Source organism: Schistocerca cancellata, chromosome 5 (genome assembly GCF_023864275.1).
Source record: "Schistocerca cancellata isolate TAMUIC-IGC-003103 chromosome 5, iqSchCanc2.1, whole genome shotgun sequence".
Classification (NCBI taxonomy): Eukaryota; Metazoa; Arthropoda; class Insecta; order Orthoptera; family Acrididae; genus Schistocerca; species Schistocerca cancellata.
Window position 1 is genome coordinate 192064797 of NC_064630.1, and position 7763 is coordinate 192072559.

A 7763-nucleotide genomic window follows, 5' to 3' on the forward strand; every position below is an offset into this window, starting at 1 on the left:
ATAATTTATATACGTTGTAAACAGGAACGGTCCATCACACTTTCTTGATGATGATGATGTTTGGTTTTGTGGGGCGCTCAACGACGTGGTTATCAGCGCCCGTACAATTATCCAATCTTTACTCAGTCCAATTTCGCCACTTTCCTGGATGATGATGAAATGATGAGGACAACACAAACACCCAGTCATCTCGAGGCAGGTGAAAATCCCTGACCCCGCCGGGAATCGAACCCGGGACCCCGTGCTCGGGAAGCGAGAACGCTACCGCGAAACCACGAGCGGCGGACACACTTTCTTGGGATACTCCGGAAGTTACCTTCACGTTTGTCGATTTTGTTCCTTTAAGAACGACTTGTTGAGCTGTTTCTGCAAGGAAGTCTTGAATCCAGTCGCAAATCTGGTCCGATTCTCGGTAGGCTTGTATTTTTTTCACTAAACGGCAGTGCGGAACGTTGTCAGATACCTTCCTAAAATCAAGCATCAACCTGAGCGCCGTTGTCTACAGAGCTATTGGATCTCATGGAGCTAAAGAGCGAGCTGAGCTTCGCAGGATCTCTGTTTGCAAAATCCATGTTGATTTTTATAGAGCAGATTTTGGTTTTCAAAAAACATCATAAGTCTCGAGCATAAAACATGTTCCATGATTTTACAACACATTGATGTCAGCTGTGTAGGCCTATAAATATGTGCAATGTCCTGCGACCCTTCTTGAAAATGTAAACGACCTGCGCTTTTTCCCTATCTCTAGGTACCCTTCGTTGCTCTAGCGATCTACGATAAACTGTTGCTAGAAGGGGAGCAAGTTCTATCTCAAAATCCTTATGGAATCTAACAGGTATCACATGTGACCTTAATGCCTTACCACTACAGAGCGATTGTATTTGATTTTCTGTTCTGCTATCGTTTATCACAATATCTGCCATTTCGACGTACGTATGTTTCTTAAAAGGAGGGACCGTATTACGATCTTCCGCGGTAAAACGATTTGGCAAGACCGAATTCAGTATTTCGGTGTTCTCTTTGTTACCTTTCCGTTTGGATACTAGTACGGTCACCGAATGATAGAATAGAAGATTTTACGTAATAACAAAGCCTCTTAGGGTTTATAGTCAGATCAACTGACAAAATTTTATTTTCAAAGTCACTGAATACTTGTCTCATTGCTCTCCTGATGCTCCTGTTCGCTTCGTTCACCGTTCGTTTGTCGGGTAGGATCTGACTCCTCTTTAATCTGCGGTGAAGCTCTCTTTCTTTGCGTGACAGTTTTCTAACACGGCTATTAAACGATTGTGTGTCTTTCCCATCCGTTAAGACCTTGCTCAAAACATGCTTGTTTGAGGCATATGAAGAAGAACGACTAGCCAATTTGTCCATTTTATCAAATGAAAGAAAAGTTTCACATGAAACAGATTTCAGAGACGTTATTAAGAATTTAAGGAAAATAAAGGCACGAGAAAATGTACTGTAATAATATCGATAATAACTACTATCTCGTACTTAAGTTACGAGACTGACTAATATTATAATTGTAGAAGCTTTATTTCCAGACATTTAAAATAAAAGGTAATTTTCTGATTCTAATCTTTATCATTTCTTTGCACTCTACCTGATGGTTGCTGTGCTAAATGATGATTCACATTCTACGTTTCTCACCTATATATTTAAGTATGTATATTACAATTACTGGACGCTAGAGAACACACATTACAAGAGTTGGTTCTTTTGTTGGTCATTACATCTATTATATTCATTTTCTACAAAACATACACTACAAATACATCAATTTATAAGCAGGTCAGGGACCTCATTTTAGTTATGCCGTCCCAGACCTCCGATGGGCTTTGTCCACCATTGCCAAGAACCACAAGGAGGCAAACACGGCATCTGAACTTCAAGACAAGGAGTCTTGAAGAGTATTTCAGGATTTAAATTTTCCTTCCTTTTACAGAATGTTTCATCAGGCAGCCCAAGGACAGGTTCTTAACGTAGCGAAAAAATAATGCGAGCATCGAATGAAGACTTATAAACTACTGTTGATGCTATAGTAAAACAGTGGCCTAATATTGCGTATGCATCACCAGAGACTTTCTTCAATGAACTGAAGATGAGGAGAAGAAATCTCCTTAACCAGAAAGGTCACCTCTTACTAACCACCGATTTTATTACCAGTATATCTTCAAATATATGTAATGAAATTATTTTTCCGTGCACTCATAAGGCACTGAAACTTTTCTGCACATAGCTGGTAACGGCAGCTACTGCAGAAAGTTCGTTCTCAACATTGTGGCATTTGAAGACTTATTTAAAGAGGAAAATGCCAGTAGACAGATTAAATGGACCAGCCTTGATGTATATTCACAAAAAAAGAGATAAAAACGAGTGAAGTACTGGATAAAACGTCTAAGAAACATCGCCACCCTCTTTTGTAAGTTCCATTTTGTCGTTACTTGTACATTAAAGTCATTATAATGTTTGTGACTATATTATGTTAGTTCTGATTATTACGTTTTACCAATTCCTGAAATAAATCAGTCCTCCCCCCCATCCTTGCCCCCCCCTCCCCCCCCCCGAGAAACCTTCTGTGTCAGCTCTGCTCGTCTCATCAGTTCCTTTTTTTTGTGCAGTCATGTCAAATGGACTACACAAATGGTATAACGATACCTGCATGTTGCACTGTGCTGAGAAGATTGTGGATTATGTTTCGGCAATGTCATCTAAAGGTCCCCATCCGCCATTACTCTAAAACAACGCTGAAACCGTCTCTGCGCCAAGGAAATAGTATAGTGCCCTGTGAACGTTCTGACAACAAAACGAATCCAAGTTCTGTAATACAGTCCTTGCTAATACCATAGCATTCCCTTTTTCATTTGACATTGCTAAATCGGGTCTCAGCAGCATTTCAATTATTTTCAGGAAAGGGTGTGAATCCTGTCAGGAATAGGGAGTCTACGATCCTGATTCCAGGAGGAGCCAAGTGTCCCCTCTTGCCCCCCACCCCCTTGTGGACGTCGATGTCGCCTACTGTCTCTACCGACACTGATGAGAGTAAAAGTCAAATGCCATAACCAGATTTCCCAGAAACTACGCCCAGTGGAAGAGCGGTCAAAATAAGCAAACACATGTCTCGGCTTAGTCGTAATACTCGACAGTTTCTGAGAAACCAACAAGCAAAGATTTCGAGGTGCTTTATGTGCCTTTTAGCGAATATGTGGTGTAAGTGAAGTTGTGGCACAGCGGGTTATGTTGCGGTTTCACACTTTTGCGCCCCATCTTCGAAACCCAGTTATTATTTTTATTTTTGTTTTTCATGTATGTACTGATGTCAGTAGAAGATTACTACACGGATGTTTCCCAAAATACAAAAAAAAAAAAAGATTTTTTTATTTGTCTGCTAATTACATGCCTGGCGAATGAATTTAAAAAAGCAATAACTGAATGGGAACGCTATTTGAAATTGCTTCCAGTGTATTCCTGTAGTGTATTTTGATTTATTGTCAATTGCAAGCACTAGTCTTCGGGAAAATGATCCGTTATGCGTTGTTTGCCGCTAAATTATTGCCAAGACTTAAAATCTTCGGCAGTGTTTAACGACATTTCCTTCCCGAGTGAGATTCATACAAAGAAATGTTGCTGTGTCAAACCTGCCTTCGGCTGATGCTCGTGGTGTTTGGAATTTCTATGTTTCGAGTTTGTTTTACGATCAATATCACCCAAGCGAATAGCCCTAATCTTCCTGAAGAATAAACATAAAAATAAAATATAAGAATCAAGACTTGATATAAGAAAGAAATATAAGATTGTAAATAGATTGCAACCCTTGAAAATACCTTGCACGCGTGTATTACATATTCTGAAGTGCCAAAGAAACTGGTATAAGCATGCGTATTCAAATAGATATGTAAACAGGCAGAATACGGCACTGCGGTCGCAACGCGTGTAAAAGACAAGTGTCCGGTGCAGCTGTTAGATCGGTTACTGCTGCTACAATGGCAGGTTATCAAGATTTAAGTTAGTTTACACGAGGTGTTATAGTCGGAGCACGAGCGATGGCAGACATCTCCAAGATATCGATGAAGTGGGGATTTTCCCGTACTACCATTTCACGAGTGTACCGTGAATATCAGGTATCTGTTAAAACATCAGATCTCCGACATCGCTGCGGCCGGCAAAAGATCCTGTAACAACGGGACCAATGATGATTGAAGAGAACCGTTCAACATGAAAGAAGTGCAACCCTTCCGCAAATTGCTGCAGGTTTCAATGCTGGGCCATCAACAAGTGTCATCGTGCAGACCAATCAACAAAACATCATCGCTATGGGCTTTCAGAGCCAAAGGCCCGCTCATACTTCCTTGATGACTGCACGACACAAAGCTTTACGCCTTGCCTGGGCCCGTCAACACCGTGGACTGTTGACGATTGGTGGAGTCTCTGCAATGGTGTGGGGCTAGGGCAGTTGGAGTGATTGGGACCCCTGATATGTGTAGATAAGACTCTGACACATGACACATATGTAAGCATCCTGTCTGATCATCTGCATCCATTCATGTCCATTGTGCTTTCTGACAGACTTGGGCAGGACAATGCGACACCCTACATGTCCAGAACTGCTACAGAGTGGCTCAAGGAACACTCTTCTGAGCTTAAACACTTCCGCTGGCCACCAAACTCCCAAGACATGAACGTTATTGAGCATATCTGGAATGCCTTGCAACGTGCTGCTCAGAAGAGACCTCCAACCCCTCATAGTCTTACGGATTTATAGGCAGCCCTGCAGGATTTATGGTGACAGTCCCTTCCAACACTACATCAGACATTAGTCAAGTCCATACCACAAAAGTGGGATAAGGCAGGCGTCACCCCACTTTCCATTGTTGCCAGATGTATTCAAGATGGCGGCGATGACGTCATCCAAGATGGCGGCCTGTAGACTTGGCAACAGTGCCTGACGTCATCCAAGATGGCTGCTGTGACGTCATTCGAGACGGTGGGTTTTGGTAGCAAGATAGGTCACTTGGGCTCCCTCCACTAATGTAACCCCCTCCCCATCCCCTCCCCCCTCCACCAGAAAATGGCAGTAAGTTCAAATTCCATCAGTACCATGCAGCACACCTCAACTAACCTAAGAAAATGGCGGGAAAAGTAGGTCACTTGGGCTACCTCCAGTAACCTCAGTCATCCGACCGCCACCTCTTCCTAGGAACTGGTGGGAAGTTTGAATTCTGGAGGGAAGGTAGGTCAATTGGGCTATCTCTACTAACTTAAGAAAATGGCAGTGAGGAAAGAAGTACTACCTCCACTAACCTCAGTCCTCTGACCGCCACCTCGTCCTAGGAAATGGCGGGAAGAGGACTCAACCTGTGCTGGTGATATGTCTTTATTTTGCATGCACTATTTATTTAAACAGTTAAAGGCAGTACCAGCTTCAAGAGTAGTTTCCATGAGGTCCAGAATCCAACAGACCTAGTACACAGTACTACCTCCAGAGGGCGTTGTCATCCATTCTGTCACATAATCCAAGATGGCTGTCTGGGGTGGGGGGTGGGTGAATGGCAGGAAATAGTGTGGTCGCCATGGGGTTCAGAGTCCAACTGACCTAGTACATAGTTCTGCCACTAGAGAGCACTGTCATCCATTCCGCGACATAATGCCAGATGGCGGGGGAAAATGGTGGGAAACAGTGTGTTCTCCAGGAGGTCTGGGTCTAGTACACAGTATCGCCACCAGTGTGTGCTGTCATCCATTCCGTGACGTAACTCAAGATGCCTGTCTGGAGGGGAAAATGACAGCCTGCACTGGGCTGCTGGAGAGAGGAAGGAGTGTGCCTTATGTATTTTGGAACAATTTATTTAGGGATGGATTTGAGATAGTATATTTATCACAATGATACAAAACACACGCCCTGACATGCTTGGGGTCACACCACACAGCCTACAGACCTGTAAACTACTGGTAAATTACCGAAATAACGCTCTGCAGACATGTAAACAACTCCTAAATTACCAAATAAGCAGCAATCAGTCGCAAAATCATGTGTTCTTTATTTACTTGTGCAAATCGATTTCAACTGTTTAACAGCCATCATCGGTGCTACAAATACAAAAATAAAAGTAAAAATAGTTAGTAACAGTGACCAAATGAATAAATGTACATAAAGCAACGTAAAACCAATTAAATGTATGTAGATGCATTAAACCATTTAAAATGCACATACAAATTCACCTTTCAACGAATATGTGCCCTGAGTAGTAACACTGTCTTAAGCAGAGGTCAAACATAAAGTTGTCATAGTCAATTCTCGATGTATCACTTTATGTTTGACCTCTGCTTAAGACAGTGTTACTACTCAGGGCACATATTCGTTGAAAGGTAATTTTGTATATTCATTTTAAATGGTTTAATGCATCTGTATACATTTAATTAGTTTTACATTGCTTTATGTGCATTTCTTCATTTGGTCACTGTTATTAATTATTTTTATTTTTATTCTTGTATTTGTAATGATGGCTGTTAATCAGCTGAAATCGATTTGCAAAAGTAAATAAAGAAAACATGATTTTGCGACTGGTTGCTGCTTATTTGGTAATTTTATGGTTTACGGTCACTGCCAAACTTGGGAATCACATGGAGCCCACCATTCAGAACTCGTAAATTACGGAAATAATTTCAGTACACAGCTCAGCGACATGCAAATTCCTCCTAAATAATGCAGTACACTGATGTGCAGACACGAAATCAACTTATAATCTGTCCATATAATACATAGCACCGCTTACAGACCTGCTCGCAAAGGAATGCAACAGACATGCAAACAACTGTCAGCCCCCATGAAGTGACGCAGCTGTCATCTGCCAAGCCATGCACAGGTGCCCATCTGGGTCCCTCAAGAATGAAGTGGCGGCATCCCTAACACGTTTTCTAATCGTCAACTGTCAAATTCATGCACGGCACACCTGTTCATAAAATAATGCAACAAGCCCATAACAACTCCTAAATCGTCAAAAGATATGCATGTGTAATGCTCACAACGCTTAAATAGCCGAAAATAATCCAGTGCACAAACACTCAGTGCACGTAAAAAGCGCTTCCGAATTATCATCAACCGCAACTGTCAGAGGCTCCAACATGCTTTGCAGTGGCAGCCGGATGCAAGCCAGTGCAGGAGTGCTGCCGACAGCATGTCAAAGTCCCCTTTACAGTTAAAGTTCTTCAAGTGTTATACTGACATCACATGTCTGTCTAAATAAGCGCCAAGTCATCCTCTGGGCCACGTGTGTGTTCACTGCTGCTGGTGTGATCCCTTTCTCTACCTGCAGTCCAGCGAAGACCTATTTGCCTGTGACTCACCCTCACAGACGCTGTAGAAATCAGTTCCCAAAATGGCATAGGTCTAACATCGACTGGCAATGGCCTTGCCATGGTGGGTACACTGGTTCCCATGAGATCACCGAAGTTAAGCACTGTCGGGCATGGCCGGCACTTGGATGGGTGACCATCCAGCAGCCATGCGCTGTTGCCATTTTTTGGGGTGCACTCAGCCTCGTGATGCCAATTGAGGAGCTACTCGACTGAACAGTAGTGTCTCCGGTCAAAGAAAGCCATCATAACGACCGGGAGAGCGGTGTGCTGACCACGTGTCCCTCCGATCCGCATCCTCAACTGAGAATAACACGGCGGTTGGGTACCCCGATGGGCCACTTGTCGCCTGAAGATGGAGTGCTAACATCGACTGCTTTCCCCCAAACAAACTTAATGGGACTTCA

General features: G+C 42.9%; 1 pseudogene; it reads left to right on the plus strand.

Annotated features, from left to right (window-relative positions):
• Positions 1-7402: 7402 nt before the first annotated feature.
• Positions 7403-7519, plus strand: LOC126189431 (5S ribosomal RNA; annotated as a pseudogene).
• The last annotated feature ends 244 nt before the right edge of the window (positions 7520-7763 follow it).